General features: G+C 36.5%; 1 protein-coding gene across 9 annotated transcripts in view; it reads left to right on the forward strand.

The window, feature by feature from the left end:
- CDC42BPA (CDC42 binding protein kinase alpha) overlaps positions 1-20,335 on the forward strand; it is a 180,973-nt gene that overhangs the window by 72,762 nt on the left and 87,876 nt on the right. The gene's annotated exons all lie outside the window — the stretch shown is intronic.

Here is a 20,335-nt window from a genome sequence, read left to right on the forward strand (position 1 = left end):
TGGAGTTATGGAGAGTTACTGGATGGAGTGGAACTAGTTCCTTGTAGAAGATTTTAAGTTGGTGACAAGTGCTTGCTGTGATAGTGAGCATGATAGAAACAATCTGTGTGTATATTGTGGTTATTAGAGCTGTTGCTAAACTTGTGCATATGGTCAGAGGCATGAATGAACCTCCAAATGCATCTCATGAACCTTGCACACTGCTGTGTTTGAGACTTAATGATCCATGATTTATAAAAGCAAAACTGGAAACCTGTTTGTGAAATGTGATCAACTTTGGACAGGTTTAGTGAAAGGTCAAATTCTGTTTCTTCATTAATCTGTTTGATTTATACTGAAGCTGAAAACACACCACTATCTGCTTTGAATTTTTTTTCAGCATTTTCTTTTGGACTTAAGGATATCATCTTTAAAATAAAGTGAGGGCAGCTAAATGAATGGAAGTACTTAAATTGTGGTACTTATCTTTACTTTGGTATGTATGTATGTATTTATATATAAAAAAAAATACTGTGTTCACAGGAAAATATTAAATCATTTGTGTCTAGCTTTTTTGGAGACCACGATTGATTTTTCCACAAAACTAACATTATCTTTTCTTTGATGTATCATTCTCTCCTGAACTCCTTGGTAATTCTTGTATGCAGAGAAAAAGGTTACTTACAAGAGGCAGAATCTTCAGATGCACTCGACAGATGTACTTGACTCTGACAGAAGTCAGGAGGAAAACTCCCTGTTCTTTAAGCTGAATCATTAAGTTGGCAGAATGAGCTTGTTTGATACATCCATCTATCGCCCTTAATTAGAGTCTGCACTAACCATGCCTCCTTTTACTGTTCCCACTTGGCTACTTCACTGCAAAAAAAAAGATGTATGTGAGGAGGGAGGGGGGTTAGGGGATTTTTTTTGTCCAAGAGGTGTATTGTGGTTGGTTGTGGTGTGTTACTGGGTTGTGTTTTATTTCATTTGCAATTCTGGCTCCTCATGAGAGAGCTCTAGGTGTGGTGGTGCTAAACTGCAAATCACTCCTGGAATATATTGAAGTATACTAGTTTTGCTGAAGAACTGTGCTAGAGAGAGTTTTATTTTTTTATGGAAAAACCCACAGTGTTTTCCTTGACTATTGAAGATTAGAACTGTGTTATTTCTGCCTGTTCTTTTGGTTTTTTTGTTTTTTGCTTGGGACCTAATGTGAAGGGTTTTTGCATTCAATTTAATTTGGATCTAATTCTTAAAATGTGACTGTGGGTAAACTGGTGAGACACCTTCTACTTTTGCTATGTCTTTTACTCAGTAAATCTGCATATGGAGTAGTTACTCTTTTCAGAAGAACATATTCCTCCTATCTTTTCCTCCAAAAAATCAAAATCTTTGTAATTCAATACTGATAGTATGTAATTTGCAACAGATCAGATGTTTCCATCCTCAAACAGTAGTGTCTCCAAGATGAAATAGGTGCTGGTGTAAAATTTGGGATGAAAATAGTAGCATTGCAGTTGAAAACTATATGCTAATTATTATGCATGTGAATTTTTAACAAAAAAAAAAAAAAGCCCCTACGTACTCTTGGTCCTTTGTTGTTTGATTTGTGGTGTTGCCAGTAGCTTCACGTTCATGAAGTTCTAAATATCATTTTGGCATTTTATCATTAGTGCTGCTGTAATACAATGCGTGTTTATAAAGGCATGTTTGGCAAGATTAAAAATGTAAAGAGCACTTGAGTATATGTTAAATGATCAGCCTTTGAAATGAAACCAGTTTCACTGTTAGTTTTATAAAGATGTTTGCAACTGGTAAAGCAAAAGAAAGGAAAAGAAAACACATCATCTAAATGCCACTAATGCTCTTTTCCTGAAGGCTTAACCATGCTGGCCACATCCTTTTTTGGGAGTGCCTAGCACACAGCAAAGGGTGTAGGAGAAGGAGGAAATAGTGCTAAAAGCTGGATTAATGTAGCAGCTGCAGTAGTGGTATTTCAGATGAATAGCCAGTGTGCATCGGGATTTGATCTGGGTTGTTGCTACTGAACTAGAAACTGTGCTTTAGGCGTGTTTTGGTCAAGGTTCTGTTCACACAGTAAGATAGCAGATTGCTTTGTTTTGTTTCCTTTTAGTGCCCCAGTTCTTTCAGGATAGATTTTCACATTAACCATTCATAGTGGTGTGCTTCGATGATAATTTTCTGTCTTTCAGTGAATGTTTTTGTACTTTTCAAAAATGGTATTTCTGTTTTTCTTCTAAGTGTGTCACTCCTCTTGTGCCTTTCTAGCATCAATCACTTTTTACTTGTCAATTAGTTTTGTTTGGGAGTGATGCTGATTGCAGTGGCTGTTTGTGTGCCAGTCACTCTGATGTCAAATGCAAGACACTTTCTTTCCTAAAGTACGTTGGCCACAATTCTGAAATGTCAAATACAAACAACTTCAGCATTACTTAAATGACTGTATTCAGGTTTTCAGTTCCAAATTTGAATGCTATTTCTGTGCTAGCATTGTGGGATTGCAGGATGAATTTATAGATGGAAGGAGATCAAAATCTAGGTATTACTAAAAACTGTGTAGATAAATTGCATGGTGCTTTTGAAGCAATCTCCTGACACCTAACGAAATTAAGAAAAAGAAAAGTTGCTAGCTAGAAATAACATCAATACTACCATTTTTGAGGGTATTCTTAATGTTTTCTCAGGTTGTATCCTCTTTTTAGTGTCAACAAATATGTGATCCAATATTTTTGAGATAACATCAATCAGAACAGAAAACTCGGATAATTTTTCATTTCTGACTAATTAATTTCTGTGAAAAAATCTTGTGGTGTTTTACCTGATAGCTAAATGATGGCTCCAGAATGTAAACAAAATAGCATTTCCTTTAGTATCTGGCTTTTGCCATTGGTATGAATTCACTAGCACTGGCATTGCCAGGTGATATTGACAGCTCCAAGGCTAGCTTTAGAAAGGAAACTTCATCTAAATTATATATATTAAATTATATATGCAGCTGTTTAAAATGAGAAAGAAAGTACATGTTTGTATCTCTCACAAATGCACAACTTTGTTGGGAAGCTTACACTAACCCTGATATCTTCAATTATAATTTGTACCAAACAAGCAATGCTTGCTTTTAGGCCAAGGTTAAATAATGTCTTGTGCCAGTTTTCAGCAAATTGTGGTATCATACAGGGTAAGATTTCCCATTTATTAGGAATCAACAGCAATTTGCCTTTTATTTTTATATATTTTTAGCTTGGTTCTTTTGGCTTTTTTTTCCTCCTCTGAAAAAAGTCTCTACATGCTTTAATATTAATTTTAGTTCAAGGTTGTGTTGTTACTTAATTCCTCATGGCATATGTTAAAAGCTTGTATTTGCATGCATTATGAAATATCCAGGTGTGGACTGCAGTAAAACTCTTCTCAGTCTAAGCTAGGTAGCTACACTTTCTTTAATGCATATTGTGTTACCTCAAACACATAAAAATCGGTTTTTTTCCTACAATACTTTCGTGATTTTATTGGTGAATCAGGTTTTCTCTCAGTTTTATATAAAGTAGAAATTCTTGGTTTTGTCTAAATTTTTTAGCGTTAGAAAAGACTGGCGAAGGCCTGGCTGCCATGGGAGGACATTTTCCCTGAGAATTGCAGAAGATGCTCTCTGGCCAGGAGCTCATCCTGGGCACACTCAGTGGTGGCTTTGACACCCCTGCTCTGTCTGTGCTGCTGCCTTTTGTGCTGTCTTCTGAGGTAGCACCTTACTAAGGGTGCATCTAAGTCTGTCTCTGTCCTAAATTTAATTTGGGGCATTACATCTTCTTGAAAAGTAGAGAATTGTAAGTGTTAATGTGATTAAATAATTTCAATTTTGACTTTCTTTCCTCCACCTATTTATTCTCTGCAGGGCTGCACAGTGATTCAAGGCAGAGCCAATTTGCAGCTAGGGAGTGTTCAACATTTAGGCTCATGATCCTCCAGACCACTGCAAAAATATTCATTTAAAATAGTTTTCATATATATTGGCACACCCCCACATTAAACAGCCATCTTTTTCTATTGAATGGTAAAACAATCCTTAGTTACTTTCTTACTAAGAAAATATTTTTGGAAGATTATGAAACACCTGCATTAATTACTATTTTTGTTGGTTAAGTTTATGGGAGGATAGTTAAGACTACAGGGCAAACTCTTTAAGTTACATACATGTCAGTTGTTGTCTTTTGTATGTGAAAAAATAGGCATGCAAAGCGTAAACACACCCACTTCCAGAAAGTATGTGAGATTACAGTTAGCTCCATCAGGATGTTTCTGGATTTCTGGTTGCTGCTGTCTTTTAGTTAGAAGAATTTTAGCATTTTTTTTCTTTTTTTTTCCTTTTCTTTTGATTTTCTCTATCAGCTTCTGAAATTCAAGCTGAGCTTCACTGGAACATTTGAGTCCTTAAAATGTAGAGCAGCAGAATTCTCTGAGGAAGTGGCATCCTTTCTGAGAAATACTGAACATAAGGGAATAAATCCATTAGAGACATAAAAGGATTGTCTATTCCCTATCAAGCCAGACTCTTTGCTTTTAACAAGAAGGTACTATTTGTCCTCAGTAGAAATCATCTTAGGGCCATCCCTGAAATATTTACTGTCAGCAGGCAGCTGAAATCTGGTATCCTTTGTAGGATGCATTTCACTTTCAACTATAAGTTTCAGTGCCAGTGTATCCATTTTTGACTTGCTGAATAAGTGGTTTTCTGCCTTCTGGGTGTATCCCATCTTTACTGATCATTAATTTGCTTAAGTGGAAAATTTAGGGGTGGAAGGCCCATCTTGGGAGTTCAGCTGCATTGCGTGGTGTGTCTGAGTTGAGTTGGCACAAGGACGAGCCAAGTGCTCTGGCCTTTGGTAAAGTGAGCCCTCATTGTGGGTTCGAAAGAAAGCAACATCGTATTTTAAGTGTTTACCAAACTTTGCAAGAAGCATAATGTGGAATACACACATGAAGATGTCCTTACAAAGTGCTGAGAGTGAAGGAAAGGGCTAGAAAAATAAGGAAAAAATAACATCGGATTATTTTGATAGTTACTGAAAATGCATTGCTTTGAAATGTGGCATGGTTTAGTTTTACATGGAAAACTGCAGGACAAAAAGTTATTTTAGTGAGCGTTTGGTAAGCCAGTGCTTCCTTACAATGCATTGTGTGACAAAGGTAGGAGAGCTCTGTGACTTGTTTCCGCTCCATTTTTCCACTGAGGAGGGGCTGGATACAAAGGTTATCTGGGCCTTCCTTCTGCCCTGTGACCTCGTGTGGCACAAACGCTGGCAGCTGCTCTCAAAGTGTGCCCTCGGGGTGGCACCTGACCTGCACTGAGGGCTGGCTGAGGTTAATGCTGTTTGACTACAATTCATCGCTAGGATTTCCAAAGAAGCCTGCCGTGACCTAGAAGTATTTTGAAATAAAAGAGCCACAGATGCTTGGAGTGCCAAGAGCTAGTGGATCACACTGCACATCACACAGAAGGCAAATGGTTTCTTAGAGTGTGTCATGGGAGTGTGGATTGGAGTGAAAGCTGGGTAGTGGGTGACTGAGCTGGTATAGACCTATATGTATATTCTGTGTTATTCAAGCAGAAGGAGTTTAAAAACCCCAAATCCAGCCCCTTAAGCGATAGCAGCCTTGAGTAGTCCTTTCCACAGAGGTGCCTTTAAAAATGTATTTTTGGACCTTTTTTCTCCCATTGTTCCTCTCTCTCCAAGCTCCTGGCATTCCTTCTTTGCTAAAACAAAGGCTTGTGGCACTGTGCAGGGAACTGAAGTGGCCAGGCCAAGTGATAACTACCTTTACATTTTAACTAACCTGGGTCAATTCTTCAGTCTTACAGAGAATATTAGGAAGTGGACTTAAGACAGTCTTGGGAATAAAAACATTGCTGGTTACATTGTACCTGTTTCTCCCCTACATCCCTTGAGTGTTACTTGGGATATCTGGCAATGTGATTTTAAAGAAGAAGGGGCATGAGAAATAGTTGGAGTATCATAAATGTATGATATCCTCAGCTTGCAGTAAAACTTTGCCCTTTCATGTTTGACCTCCTAACATAGGAGATTGTTGATTATTGTCAGCTGAGGAAGGTCAGCAACACAAGAACTGCACCTCTCCTTTCTTTCTGAGTCCCTGCCTGTCCTTTAGCTGGTACTCGTTCTCCTTTACTAGAAAAGAGACTCAGGAAAAGAAGGAGTACACTGATGAAGAGTTTCTACTTTTTCATGTCAATTTGTGCAGCTTCTGGGTGCAATTGCTTGAAAGGATGTGAGCACTCTGCCAGATGTTATGCAATCTCCCTTAGGTAGGAATTGATGGTGGTTGTTATAAAACAGAAGTGTTTAAACTCTCCTAAAAGTGAAAATGAAAGAGAAAGACAAGAAATAGAGTTTGATTGGAAAGAGTACTTTTTAACTCTTAAGGGGAAAATTATTAATGCCTGAAGTTTTCTATAGAAAAATCTGTGGTCTTCCCTGCCAAATAATAATCCTTGAAGCAACACTCAGAGGATGCTAAATGTGATGGAACTTTACAAGAACTCCTGCTGCCTCTGGCATAAAGATTGATTTGACTTCTTTGGTGTTCGCAGAAGAAAGGTCCATGTTAGCACAGTCCTAGCTCTGACATGAGATGTTTCAATGTTTAATGAAGTTGGAGGTGTACAGAGAATTTAATAACTTCTTTTGAGGACAAAACATTCCCATTTGCAAGCTCTTTCATGTAAGTTAAGCTGTAATTTTACACTCGTTCTCTTCTGATCATTTCAGACCTGGAAATACTTTTTCCTACTACTCTCTGTGATATCCAAAATCAACATCAGGAAAGTAGGACAAAAACATTTTCCTTATTTCTGAATTTTTTTCTCTCAGTGACTTCAGCTCTGAGGGTGTGATTAGCTGTTTGTTTGGTGACCAAGGTAGAGTTGGCAATTAACTTTCAGTGATTTTTTGTTGTTGTTTATTTTCAGAATAATGCAGAGGCAGAAATGAGGATGGCAATTGTGTGATAGAGTCTTCACTATTTTCAGGTTGTTTTGTTGTGTGGAAAGGAAGCTGTCTGCCTTGTGTTTTGTTTTCTACAGACCTTCCATTTCATTATCTTGTTGTGAACACAGTATTTATTTCGTAACTACCTCCTTTCATAGTGTCTCCAATTTTTATTTATTAATACCTTGTGTGTTCTTCAAGTTCCTTCGTGAAATATCTTTATTTTATCTGCCCTTTGCTTACTTTTTAGTATTTGAAATACAATTGAGTTTATATTATTAGATTGCATAAGATTAGAAGCTGCACTGAACAAATTCATTATCATTATCTGATTTCGAATGTCATGTAGATTTGTCATTGCATAAATAAACAATAATTACTTGGCTTTAGAGTCAGATATTCCTGCAGTGTTCATATAAAACTGTATCATTGAGATGTTTAAATGTATTATAAGAAGTATTTTAAAACCTGGTTTCTTGCTAGAGCATTCTTCCCAGTGAATATTTGGTGAATTTGGAGTGAAAATACCTTAAGTAGCTGAACTTTCAGATATGACAAGTAGAAATTTGATGCTGAATTTCTGAGTTGAATGTCTGTTGCCTCAACCACTAAATGTAGTGCTTCCTTTTTTTCATAGTAAATTAAGATAACCCTGCAAGATATCTTATTGTAATAATATATCAGAACAAGAATCTGATTCCTGGATGGACAGTTAAGGAGGTATTAATCCAAATAGCATTGTCATTTCCCTCTTCCATATCCAGAAGAGCTGTTGTTGCATTGATAGAGGAGCCTGCCTTGTGTTTCTTTTTAATAGCAGCAAAATACTGCTGGCTTTTAACTTCTTAAATGAGAAAAAAATAGGTCACTTAACATCCTGCAAATTAGAATACTGCTTACCAAGCAGATGCTTGCATGAGGTCAGGCTTGGTTCAGTTGTGGAAGGTTCTGTGGTTGGGGTCAGGGAAGCAAGACCTTGTGGAGCTTTATCTGAAAAGTTGTATTAAAATCTTTATTGACTCAGGTGCTGTGATGTTTGTGCTGTTCAGTTTTTCTTTATTAGCTATTAGGGGGCAGCCTTTAACATTTCCTCCTGCAGCAGGAAGCAGTGATATTGCTGCCACTGTAACTTAGTAATTCTTAATCAGATACAGTGTGAGAAGTCCTGGAAAAAGGCATTAGAAAGGTACAAAGAGAAAACTGGCCTAAAGGAGAAAGGGAAAAAAGGGAGGAGGGCTAAAATCTGATCTGATACAATTGTAGCAAAGTTATGTCTTCTTCATATAGGAAATTGAACTAGCACAGAGAGGAATTTACTTTTATGTAAGTGCAGCTCCTTTAGAGTTCTCCTTAAGAGCTGAAAATGCAGCCCTGAAGTTCCTTTCCAAGATACTTTTTAAAAGATATATTTGCTTTTTTTTCTAAAATAAGCATTGTGCCTTGTGTTTTATGTCACAAGGAAATTATTTTTTACATATGCACTTTGAATACAAAGGCTTTTCCAATAACACTTTATTCTTAAAAAGTGTAATTTTAATATGTTTGAGCAAACAGGATACACTCTTTATTTTTCTAATTATTTTTAAATATCTGAGATGTTTTCCTGTTAAGCTATTGCAAGTACTGGATATACTGGGATACATTTAGACCAAATGCATTTCTTCCTTTTTAGCCTCTGGCTACAGTTCCTTCCTTAGTCTGTTGCTGTCAAGAGTTTTATGCCAATGTCACAGAGCTTATTATATTTGGATCATGCCTGTCAATATGGTTTGTTTGTTTTCTAACAACAACAAAAGCAAAAAACACATACTGAACTATTTATGTCATATGTCTGTTGCTGCACAACATGGTAGAGAAATTGTAGACATCTGCTTCAAGCTTGGTCTAGTTTATTCCCTCATGTTTCCTTGCCTTTTGGTTGGAATAAAGATTTTATTACATGTTGAACCTGGCCAAACACATTCTGAAATGCTTTATAGGATGAGAAACTTTAAAATATATTTTTATTCTTTTCCTTGATTTCTGTTTCATAAGAATTAATGTATTGTTTTCATATTGTTTCCTCATATTATCTTTTATAATATTTTTCTTGTGATTTAAACATGATAGGGGCTTATTTATTAATTGAATATTGTTCTTTCATAAGATTTGCTTTAAAAAAATTAAAATTTTCCTGTGTTAAAGGATGAAAGTGTAGTTTTGATCTCTAGGGGAGTGATCTTCTGAAAAAAGCATATGCTCACAATCCCCCTCAGGTACCAGAGATACCATAAGCTGATTTCAAGCTAATTTTGTATATAAATATTTTGTTATGTTATATTTATACAAGCATGCTTCATTTTCAATATGCTTCCTTGTCTGTATGCTGCAGTAGTTTTAATTAACCAAAGATAAATTGTTACCAGAGCTACTTAATCTGGTACACCAAAATCTTTGTACAGCTGCATTTGCAGGGCTGGCTCAGTGACTGAAAAGACGTGACTTTGCAGAGGGCCACATGGACACAGTGATAAGCAGAAGCCATGAGAGCTTTACAAAGCTTTGCAAAACCAAACAAGCAAGAACTGAAAGTTGTCTCACAGTAATTCTTGACAATGAAGTGGTGAATAGGCTCAACTGGGTATCCCATTTAGGTATGTTGGAGTTTTAAACACTCTGGGAATTAGAAGATAGCTTATCACAGCCTTACTTAACATATTAAGAAAGTGGAGCATAGGCATAGTGAAAAATAAACACAGTGTGTAATTTAATGTGGTGGATATATTTTCAATTTTATGACAGAGCAGTAGAGCTGTGAAGTTTGAGTTCAGGTTAATTTTGTCTCTGATGCTGTAGGTGTAGTAACAGCCAAGCTACAGCTGAGAGTATGTGGAACTCTAAGATTATGAATACTTCCAAAAAGGCAAGTAGGTTTGGGGATTACAATAAATAAGCTAAAATAAGAAATCAACGTGTGTTGTATTTCAAGGGCTGATTTTGATCAGGGGACAGTGTTACAAAAGAGAAAGAAGAACTGTAGAATATAACATTTCTTTATGTGTGCATCTTACCTTAAAGAGTTTAGTAGTGATGAAAAAGAGCTAAATTTTTATACCACCATGACTACTTGCTTTTCGTCTGTTTCATACTATCGGAGTAGCAGTTACATTTTGGCATATTTGATAGCCTGATTGGAGTTTCTTCATATGTAAGTCAAAATTTTAGGGATTTCTTTTACAGATAAGAACTTTTGAAATAGCGTTTCACGACAGTATTGAGTATAGTTATTCTTCAAGTTGTTGTTTAATCTTAGAGTTGTCAGACAACTTGATAAAATTTTAATGTCAAGGATTGTAAATATTATATGGGATGACATTTTAGAAAGAACTTGTGTTCTAGCTGCAGTATTTTTCACTCTGCTGGAATATTTCTCCCAGAGAAAAGAAGAGCCATGGTTGCATCTGTAAAGGTACAGATGTAAAATAATGATGTGATGTACTCCCTTCTCTATCACAATTGATAAGCTCATGAGTGTATAAGAGAAGTTTCTGCTGTTACACTCACCAGGAGGGTATTTACATTTTACACTGTTAAGTTAAATATGATTTCTGTTATTATAGCCTTCAGTTTAGTAATTTCTGTATGTGTGATATTCCAGTCTTCCCTGCTGTTACTCCTGCTTTTCAGCTTTGTAGTATCTACACATTTTATGAGTGTGCATTTATTTTTGTGCCAGGTTTTAAAGCTAAAATGTTAAATCAATTTCAAAACTGATCCCCACAGATCAGCAGTAATAATCTCCCTCTGATTTTATTATGTCTTTCAGCACTATGCAGCCATCTCTCCTTTAGCCAGTTTATTATCAATATCTTTCCTAATACTGTCATTTGTTCTTTCAGTGACACCTTCTCTCAAATGAGAAAAAATAAAAATATTTTAATATGGAATTGTGTCTCAATCCATAATATGGTGACAAAAAATTACTTGATCCTGGTGACTTGTGCACACAAAGGAATTCAGATTTTGCTCCCAGTGTTTGCATGGCATAATGTGGTATTTCACATAATCATTCTAAGTAGTACACATTATGTTTACAGAAGTGAAAGTTGTTTAGTGTCACTATAGTCCACATGTTTTCTGCCTGATTAATTGCAACAGCTCCAAATAACATTCTCTTTCTACTCACCTGTGTCACAAAGCTGGTAGTTCTTTTAAGAATGTAAAATCCAAAAAATAGTAGAATATTGAAGTAAGAAAAGTATGATTTACAGTGGCAGCACTTGTCAATGGACTCAAAAAGAAACTACAGTCAAGTCACAACTCCTGTTTATACATTGAGTCAGCCTTTGTTTACCTTGTTTCTTTAAAACCATAGTTTCTGGAAAATATTTGAGAGTCTGTATTACTAATGTCATGGTTGCTTTTGACAGTCAAATGCTTAGGAGAGTTGTGAATGCTGAAATGTAAAACATCATGATTGCCAGTTGAGTATTGTAAGAGAGCTTAACTTGTCTCTTGCAAAAAAATCAGAATCTGAGTTCTGAGGATGTCATGGAAAGTAATGCAGTATTTTTGTCAGGTGGTATCTGACTCAAAACCAGACCTTTGCATGCCTTCTCACAGATTTAATTCCAATTAAAGAAAATAGATTTATAATAAATGATGACGTTTGACCTTAACAAGCTGATAAATTTTAAAGTCTGTAATCGAGAACTATGCCAGCTTCATTAGAAACACAAACACAGAAGCTGCTCCGTGCAGCTTCCCTTGCAAGATAGTTCTGTTATCCCATTCTGCTTGTTCCATCATTTTCCTGCATTTTTTGTCAATATACCAAAATGAAAAAATTTCTAAACCATAATTTTAATAATTTATATGTTATATATAATAATTTATTTTATATCTTCATAATTTAATAATTTATCTTCATAATTTAGTAACTTCTTTGCCAGCAACTACACTGCATGAATGCAAAGCAGATTGCTGATTTCCCTACTTACTTTATGAACATGTTATTGCCAAAACCTTTCGATGTTCATGCCTGCTAAAACTCTGCCTCTCTCAGTGTTTTTGTCTTACTTCCACCCAGTGTGCACTAACTTGAATATGCATATCTTAAAGTGCCTTGACAAGACTAACATGAAACCTCTAACACACTGGAGCTTTTTTGAGGATATCATGTTGAAAAAAAAAAAAATCTAGATTTTCACTTTAGTATCAAGTGTGTGTCTTCACGTTGGAGGTGCTGATTTCTGTGGGTTAGGAAATGTTGTGCAATGTTTTGGCTGTGCTTATGTGATTCAGATCAATAAGCATTTCAGAAACTTGTTTTGTCTCCATTATTGCCTCTCAGTTCCCTAATACCAGATCAGTGCATTGTAACATGTGTATGGATTACTGACAGCATCAAAAGAATCTTCTAATCCCTCTGTTCTGGAGTGATGAAATAATAGAATTGTTCTGACAATATCAGGAAATTCCTGTTCCCACATGAAAACAACATCTTGAACTGGATTTAAGTAGTTTCTTGTATCCTCTTAGAAAATTTGACCCAATCCTGGTGTAGTTCTTGGGTTCTGTTATGATTGAAATTCTCTGTAACTGGTCTGCTGGAACACATTGCAGCAGTTACTTAAAATGTACATTTAAGGTAAAAATGCAGCTCATGTGTGAAATGGTTGAGATACACATGCTAGTTGGAATTCATACTACAGGCTTTGACTTAATTTGTTTTTTATGGTAATGAGAATTCTTGGCTGAAAGTATCTGATGGTGAGATACTAGTTTGTACAACATTGAAATAGCACCAGTAATAATCTTACTGAAATTGCTAATTACATTAGCATAATATATTAAGTAGAAGAACTCTGAATACCTTATCTTCTGTGTGTTACTTTTTTGGTGCATTTCTAGTCTAATAGATCTTTTTGAACCACGATTTTATTCCAGTGAACATTTATGACATTCAAATCTTAGCTCTGGGCAGGCTGTACTTAAGTACTGTCATATAATTTTATATATTCCTTTGTTCCAGATCCATGGGAAGAATAGACATTTTAAGCAGTGTTATGTTTATTAAAAGAACCAGCATTGAGTTGGCTATCAGTTTTGCAGGACATTGAGCTGTCTGATCTTCACTGTGCTTTTCAGGGAGGGTTGGAGCAGATGATCCTCGTGGTCCTTTCCAGCCTGGTGTTCTATGGACTATTTAGAGCAGATCATCTCAAATTGAGTACTAAAAATTTGATGTTTAAGTAGCAGCCATTGCTTTCTGATGTTTCAACACAGAATAGGAACCTGTCTTTGAATCTGTGAAAAAGAATAGTGTTAGGCACATGGGTAGCTTTGCTTACTTAGGGAAGCATTGTTTTCTCATAATGCTTTGGTAATGGTGTTGATAATGTCAAAAATGGTGGAAAAAAAGTATCCATTTTTTAAAATAAGCACTCTGTTGAAAGCCATTTGACTGATGGTGAGTTCAGAAAAGGGTCTCCTGATTGGAGATGAGGCACAGGCACCAAGATCTTTGATTCCACACTTCTGAATAAATTTCAAACACATAAAACTAGTTGTTTTGGGGTTTTTTTATTCAGACTTTTCCTGATGCAGATCAACTGTAACACATGTCCAAAGAAAGTTTTTTATAAACTCCGCCTATGTATCATGTTAATAAATCATTTCTAGATGCAACAGGTCTACTTGCTAGTTTAAGTTAGAAATTGCTGTTCCTTGCTTTAAAAATATTGCTTTCCGTTTGATTTCCAGAGAGAAAAGCAATGCTTGTGTCTCAGCCAGACAAGAATGATTAATTCATCATTCATCAAGTCACATATCCCTCAGTTCTCTAAGAATTAATGTCAAAACTAGCTGAAACTGTTCATTATGCAAGTTCTATAGTGCACCTTCTGTAACATTACATATAACCAAAGACTTGCTGTCAGCCTCCTTGTTAACCATTGGGTGCACCAGAGCCAACTAATTCTACTTAAACAGGCAAGCAACAATGAGATTAACTGTAGGTTAAGTGACTCAAAATAGCAGCTTTGGTTCTCCAAGTGACCAGCAATTTGAATGGTGCAGAGACCAGACAGAAAATAAGCATGGGGGTGAGGGAAACAAAGAGGAAGATGAGAGTGACTTCTGAGAGCTTGAGGGATGGTGTGTTTGTTGTACTTTTGAATATTCCTAAATAATTGTTTCTTCTAGGATGGTATTCTCTGACTTTCTTTTAAAAATTGTGAATTCAGCCACAGCTTTCACTCAGTAGCTGCATTTCTCCATTTGAATCTCTTTCATACAACACATGTAATTGAGGCACATCAGTCATATTCTAAATCTCTAATAAAAAATCAACAGTGCTGTGAAGTACATAGTTTCCTACTAAATGTTCTCTCCTTGCAGCTTCTTGATATGAATTCTGTGGTTGCATTCAGTGATAGGACTAAAAATGAAAAAGCTGGAATCACTTTCCATAGTTTTCTCTGAGGTGCAGGCTTGTGGTTCACCTGGGTGCTTCAGCAAACTTGACTCTTGCCTGAGCACCAGCTGACTCTTACCACTCTCCCCTTCAGCTGTCTGCACAAAGTGCTGCTTTTCAGCATTTTCAGACTCAAAACTTCTCTCTCTGACAGACTCCTCCTTTCTGCACTTAATGGCTTTTGTATGAACATCAAATGTGAAAAAGCACAATAGAAAAAAAAATTGGTTGTTACTAAATAATCAACAGGCAGGCTAGGAATTGGAAGCACATCTTTGCATCCTGCTGTTCACTGTTTTCTGTCCTTTCCGCTCTACTTCCATTCATGTTTGTACTCTACAGCAAAGAAGGGTCAAGGAGCTGGTCTTTCTGAGGAGAAAAAATTCCCAGTGTGTAACATCTTGCATAGTCAGATGAAGGATCAGAGGCTCAATCTCTTACGGAGTTCTCACTCAAATTCTCTCAGTGTGAAAAACAGGGTACAAGAACCTCTGATGATAGGGTAATAAAATGGAAATCTAAACCCTCATTATATAGGCTGTGAATCTGTTACTTTGAATGTCATTTTAGTGTCAAAAAGAAAGCACCCTTTCCTGTCCCAAAACAACAAAATAAAAGAAAAAAAATATTTTAAGAAGTAATAAAACTCTTTTTCATTTCGGCACAGGGGACTTCTGGAGAGTCTCTTAATTCACCTTGCACTCTCCCTGGACATGGTCAGAAACAAACTTCTATGATTTCACATGGAACTAGCTTAACACAAAGGAAAAGCTAATGCCAAATAACAGTGTACAATGTATCTTCTTTTAGCAGTCAGGGTAGGGTTTCTGACAGAAATGACTCTTTGCCCTGCTCCTGTGCATTGAGGGTTTGGGAGGCCGGTTGTGTTTCCATGTGCCCAGCACGGCCACTGCAGTGCAGTGCTTTGGGGCTGCCTTCCCACCATGGCTCTGGACTGAGCAACAAGGCACAAGGTTTACTTTTCACCCTTTAAAAAAGTATTTTGGAGTCCTGAGTGATGCAGCAAATAAAAAAAAAATCACATCATGACAGAAGCAAGAGGATTTTTGTTTCTTCATTTCTGCTTTCCTTGTGAATTCGGAGACATTTATGTCCCTCTTCAGCTCCTTCCACTGCTATGGGCTGTCCTCCCTCTGGAGGACTTGGTTGAGGATTTCCTGAGAGGGTTGTGATGTGACTTCTCCCCTGGCTGTGGTATAGCATACAGGAAATGATAAAATCCAGTTGCTTGTTTCTTGTCAGTATACAGCCTTGCCTGTGTACATACCTGTAAGGAGTTCTCTTTTTCTTGCTTCATCCAGCGTGGCTTTAATTCAGCCTATACCAACGTTGGTCAGGTTGGTGGTTGACATGGAATGAATAATAACGTGAAATAATCTAAATTTGTACGAAATACAAATTTTCTACCTTCCATTGCACATACGTAGGTGCTTTTACACTCCTTTTCTCTGTCTCTAAAAACAGTCACTTTGCAGTTCTTGTGTTTAACAGCAGTATCTTCTGCTGTATTTAACAACTTGTGAATAGAATTCCTTCAACACAGATTTTTTTTCAGATAACCAAGATGTAATAAATAGGATGCTGTATTTGCAACACAGTAAAGAACATGTTCAAGATGAGGGGAAGCAAGAGAGATTGTCCTAAATTTAGTTCTATTATTTCAGGAGTAATAGGTTCTTTGCTCCTCACTGTTCTACTTTCTACTTACTCACTAGGAAGGAATCTTCATTCCTATTAGCATTTAACCTCTATACTGTCAATTTAGGGCACAGTTAAGTGCAAAGCAGATTTGGAAAAGCTATACTTTTTTCTGTTGTATTTGTTCTTTCCCCCACCTCCTCTTTTATTCTTTGAGAGGGATAGATACTCTTAAAAACACTGGCGTCCATTAAAAAAAGAGGAATCCCAAGTATCTGTGTTACTGCTGAATAAACCTTTATTGGGCAAAGGATGGAGAAAGCAAAGTTTCCATGCAGCACATTAAAATGGCTGTATAGTAGTGTTGTTTTCAGAAACATTCTTCTTTTGCTGGGCAGTCTTTCAAAAAATAGATGAAACCTAAAGCCCTACTAGCCTGGGAGAAGAGCAGTAAAACATATAGGATATAGCAGTGCTTCTTCACATATTGCAAGAGCTGTGGCAAGTATTTGATGTATATATTTGCTGGCTTGGGATGGCATTAGTTTTCTTCTCCTTGTAAACTATATTTTTAGTCTCCAGGGTTTACTTACAGCTTTGCGTCTTATCTTTGTTCTATTCCCACATAACTCAGGAACAACAAACAATTCATTTAGATTTTTGTAATGTGCTCCCTAGTCCTTAAAACATGTTCTACTTCCTTCTGTGTTTCTCCATCTCCCTTTAATACATTTTTAATAGTTTTTTATTGCTGATCAAATAAATGGATGGGGGAGAGATAAGATCAACCTCATATTAAGACTGTATATCCTTCTTTTGGAAAAACGAAAAGCATTAAGTGATCTCAGAACTCAATTCTGCACAGAATTCCTTTGCCCTCACCTCCCGTAATTCTCGGTGTATTTATATCTGTGTGTTTATTCCTGGAGGAAGATAGAAAAGGACCAAGAAAGAGTTGCTGTGGAGTGCAGTATGGACCCAGCAGGTTAGTTTGTTTCGTGATGAGTCCCAGAAATTTTCTAGTGATTTGCAACTAATAGCTTGCTTAAACTCAGGGCACTTAGAAATATCCCTGATAATTAAAATATATGTAGGTGTGCCCTATACGGTTATACATACAAAGACATACATAATATATATTAAAAATTTATTGGATTGTTCAGACAGTTTCTGAGTGAACATTCTTCTGTGAATTGCTTTCTTTGTATCATCAGTGGATTTTTAAAAAATGAATATATGAAATATTTTTTGGGTGTTGTTATCAAAACCAGTGCAAGTCCTCAGCTTATGATATCTTGCTTACTCTCAGAATTTTTCAATGCTGTGAGCTGCTTTAGGGACTGTGTGTGGTTGTACTGAAAAGCAAAGAGCAGAAACTGCATATCTAAAATGAGAATCTAAAGGAAAGAAAACATTTATCTGGCTAGAAATACGTGTTAAGGTTTTTTAGCATAGGTAGTAATTTACAGTGCAACAGCTGAGCATATTCTGGATTCCTTGTTAGCCTCTTCTTTCAGGATTTCTTTGACAGATGGCACTCACAGATGGACATAACATTCTTAAGGAGCTTACTCTTTCTACTCCCTTACTCGCCAGTAACTCATGATACTATTAGAAATCTAAAAGCTTTGACATGAATTAGCCTTACTTAGCAGACTTTAATTTTTTAATCTTTAGAATATGCTGCAGGGTAGTAGTGCTTGTGGAGTTCCTAATCTGTTTACTTAAGTTCTTAGAAGCCAAAATGGAATTCCAATAAAGCTGACATGGCAAAACATGGCAAATATACTGTCATTTTATTGCTTTTTAAATTGTCATGATGGTGTTTTTTATTCTTATCTTCTGGAGGAGAAACAGAACAATACAAAAGAGTACAGTTTGACAACCCAGAAATAGCTCTGTCAACTGAAGTTTGCAGAGTTCAAGCAGTTTGCTTGGTATTCCATAGTAACTACATTGAAATTTGAAGTGAATAAACCTAATATTTAAAGTTGCATAATGATGCTTGTTTCTATCACCATTACCTTAAATTAGTTTGGTTTTTAATGTTTCAAGGTATCATCTAATAGGGTGCCTCAAAAAAAGACCAAACTGTACTCAAGATATTTGAATGCACTTCTGTGATAGTTACTTGCTTTTCATGTACTTGGTGTCATTTCTCAATATTCATGCAACTTTGGGCTTGAAGGCCATTATTCTTTACAATGTTGACTCAATTGGCAGTTTTCCCTGATGAATGTTGTTGGTGTGGAGTTTCTGTTGAGGAATGTGAAACTATAAGCAGAGTGATCAGGTCCAAAAAAAGCGTTGTGACAGCTGGACAGGTTAGAGAGGCGAAAATAGCGAGTGCCCTCAGCCAGGTCCTCACTGAGTGTATTTGTAGCTTATTAGAAAAGTAGAAGAACACCAGATGGAGATGGAAACATGAACTCCATTTTTTTGTTTTGTTTTCTAAGTGCTGTGTAAATTCAAGGTACCCAACTCTTTCTTCATGAATAGTACATAGCCTACCGTGGCACAGCTTCTGCTTCGTGGCCTATTTTTAATTGTGTTCTTTTACTTTAGGGCCCCTTGCTAGGTGAGCAGTCCACTCCCTACCATCCTTTTTTCCCAGGGGCTCCTTCATTTCAGGTTGCTTCAGTATTTTCAGTGTAGGCACAGTTAGTCTCATAAGGATATAATTTAAACACCTCTTTTGAATCTTTCTGCCTATAAGTAGTTGGGTTCTGAAGAACCCTCTGTAATCGAACAGCCCTAATATAAATTATTTTCTTCTGCTTGTTTTGAAGTGCTCTGTTCTAAGGAATGTGGATTCCTGAGAATATTGTTTCATAATTATAAAAAGGCATGCATATATAAATTTGCATAGTGCAAATTTACAAAACAATTTAGCTCATGAAAGCATGATGAGAAAAGTAATCCATGCACTGTAGTAAGTAGTCCAGTCCAGGATAGTGCCTAGTTTGCATCTTCAGCAAATTTCTTATGTATTTTGCCACCTGAAAGTCTTCCTATAAGCCTTGCTTTGCTCCTGGCTATTTTAAATATATATATGCACACATATGTGTGTCCTGTAGCCATTCTTAGGAGGAGATGAGTCTTCTCTGATAGCCAAGACTTTTTACACAGAGAAAACTTGTGAGACAGAGCAATGGTGTGGAGGGCTGCTCATGGAGTGGTGTCTGATGGCTTCAGGCCAATCTTGCCAGCACTCATTATCTTAACAGTGTAAGCAATGGCAGAGACTAACCTCGGCTGCTGTGCATTTTGGGATAAATAGGGGATTTCTGTTAGTGAGACTTTAGATCAGGGAAAGGAAGCTTTTAATTTTAATAAATTTTGTAAGCCTGACTGTTAGTAAATGTCAAGATACAATCAAGACAATTTGTGGTTTTACCTGTCATATCGCTGCAGAGTTGAGAGACAGAGAGGGACTTTGCCAATTTTTGCTTTATGAACTGCAATTTCCAGTGCAAAAATAGGCATGTTCTTAATGTTAAAAGGCTAAAGATGCTTTCTGTCTTGAGCCACAAGAAGTCAGAAGTATGTAGGCTGCTGCAGCTGAAGCTGTAGTACTTTGGTGCTACTGCATTTCAGAATTAGGTTTGAGGAGCTTTGGTACAACATAACCAGAAGGTTATTAGTGAAATAAAATTGAAAAGGTGGTTTAGCCTTAATTTCAGAATCACAGCATGGATGAAGTTGAAAGGGACCTCTTTAGGTGAGCTGATCTAACCCTCCTGCTCAGAGCAAGATCACTGAGAGAAGAGTCCCATTTCCCATTGGATTTGTTAATAGTCCTTTCAGATTAACCATAATTCTGTATTGGCTTTGATCACTAAATGGCACAGTACCTCCAGAGCTTTACCATATTGTGCTATAGTTCTGTTACAACTTGTTTCATGTAAGAATATTTACCTCATTTCCCAAGTGTTGTCTCCTTGATTTTTACAAATTGAGTTCAGTTAGTAACAATTTTTACTAATATCCTGTGTTGATTTTCAGACTTCTCTAATCAAGTGCTTGTTTTCCAAATCAGTTTTTGTTTGTGAAAAAGAAATAGCTAAAAACATACCTGTTTTGTTTCTCCTATCTTAAATATGCACCTCTTTCAAAACTTTTATGATTGAACCTCAATCTTTTGCAGCAGAAGAGACCATGATAAAAAGCTATTAAAAACTATTAAAATTACCCAAAAAGAAATAAGGTACAAGACTCT

The sequence above is a fragment of the Sturnus vulgaris genome, chromosome 3, assembly GCF_052056855.1.
Source record: "Sturnus vulgaris isolate bStuVul1 chromosome 3, bStuVul1.hap1, whole genome shotgun sequence".
NCBI lineage: Eukaryota > Metazoa > Chordata > Aves > Passeriformes > Sturnidae > Sturnus > Sturnus vulgaris.